This window comes from Propithecus coquereli, unplaced genomic scaffold, assembly GCF_000956105.1.
Source record: "Propithecus coquereli isolate 6110/MARCELLA unplaced genomic scaffold, Pcoq_1.0 Scaffold56, whole genome shotgun sequence".
Lineage (NCBI taxonomy): Eukaryota > Metazoa > Chordata > Mammalia > Primates > Indriidae > Propithecus > Propithecus coquereli.
This window is the reverse complement of record NW_012151507.1, coordinates 1,825,929-1,827,680: the sequence shown is the minus strand read 5'-3', so window position 1 is coordinate 1,827,680 and position 1,752 is coordinate 1,825,929. Positions and strand designations below refer to the sequence as shown.

At 54.1% G+C, this 1,752-nt stretch overlaps 2 pseudogenes; both read right to left on the bottom strand.

Moving 5' to 3' along the window:
* Positions 1 to 369: 369 nt before the first annotated feature.
* Positions 370 to 1,504, bottom strand: LOC105821117 (annotated as a pseudogene).
* Positions 1,505 to 1,545: 41 nt separating this feature from the next.
* LOC105821080 overlaps positions 1,546 to 1,752 on the bottom strand; it is a 926-nt pseudogene continuing 719 nt past the window's right edge.

Below are 1,752 nucleotides of genomic sequence, written 5' to 3'. Positions count from 1 at the left end.
CTCTAATTGTTGAAAATATCCTTCAGTGATGTCATAGAGGGCGGGGGGCCCCTGGAGTCTAGGGCAAAGGCAAAGGGAAGATGACGGGAACCGGGCTGACAGCTGGAGGCAGGGAGGGGTGGCTTCTACCCAGAAAAAAAAAAGGGAAGAGAGTATAAGGAAGTGTCCAGATTCGCTGAAATAGCATCCCAAAGAAGAGAAGAGAAGGAGACTCTTACCGTGTTTGCTGATTGCTTCGACCTGCAGTCTGACCGCTTGGGAGAGAAACGTTGGGAGAGAAACCCAATCTCAGCGTTGGGAGAGAAACCCTCGCTCCTGCCCCTGCCCCAACCGGGGCACAGGGTCAGCCGGGATGCGATTGCTGGGAGATCAGTTGGAGGCATCGGAGTGAACACTGCCAGGGCCTTCTGTAGGGGAGGCCACTGAGGAAGGGGCAGTAGCATCCTGCCAACCTCCGTTAGCACTGATGCCCTGCGGACCGCACATCTGACTGGCTGCGAGTCCGTCACCGTGTCCTCCTGTCTGGCTGGTAACACGGCGAAGGGTGTCCACCCGCTGGGTTGGGAGTTGAGGGTGAGCTAGCTTGGCTTCCGTGGGCGGACACATTGGTGGCAGTGACAGCCGTCTTGGCAGCATTCATATTGGCTTCCTCTTGAAATTTACCTGTGTTCTTCTTGCACCGGATTAGCTTATTTCCAAACCGGTTTGATACCTGGGAGACGGTGATGCCACACTTCTCGGCTAACTCCTCTTTGGCTTCCTCAGGGTGGCTGAGATGGGAATAGAAATATTCATTCAGGATTTCTGTCACTTGCTCGTTGAAATTCCGTCCCTTCCGTCGCGCATCCAGAGCCCGGGCACGCAGGACCACGACGGCCTCGCACGGGCCCTGCTTGAGCTGCATCCGGATGGAGCCGAAGTTGCGGTGGACGCTGCTCACCCACCATCCGCTCCATCTCCCCCGGGGAGGCGGGCCGGGGCCGGCTCTGCTCCCGCAGGAGAGTCGTTGCAGTCCTGCTGTACTTCTCCAGCTCCGAGTGGCAGACCTGTCTGGTCTGTGACAGTTCTGCTCCGTGATCGGAATGCTCCACCCGCCGAGGCGTCGGAACCTGCTCCTGCAGAAGCCGCCGCCCATCCTCCGCCCTTCTCGGGCCACCCCTTCTGCTAAGAGCACGTTGTCCAGTCGCATCAGCTGGGGGTCTGTGGGCTCCTCTTCCTGCGCTCCTTGAACACTCAAAATTGTTTTTTCTTTGATTTCACACAACACGTGAAACAAGGCAGGCTTCATCCTGCAGCAATTTAAAGCATGTTTTCTGGCCTGCGCCTCATCCAAACCCTGGTCTGCGATGGTCATAATTTGCTGTAAAATGTCTCCAATGTCCTGCTTCCTCCCGCCCTCCCCCTCGGTCCCTCTGGCCCCATCCTGCAAGTGCTGCGACAGGCCGGGGTGTCCAGCCATCCCGACCCCGGCGTGGAAATGCATCAGCCTGGGCTGCTCGTGCATCTCCTCGGCTCGGCTCCTGGGAAGCACCAAGGCGTTTTTTCTTAGCTGGTCTCTTGGAAGAGTTTCTTTTTCGTACAGTCAGATAATTTTAATTAGAGCATTTACTTCACTTATATTTAACATAATTTGATATGTTAGCACTTACATCTGTCATTTATTACATGCCTATTCTACATTCTTTTTTCTTGTTGAATTTGATTATATTTTAATTATTTACTTTTCTCCTCTACTACTTTGTAAGTTATACA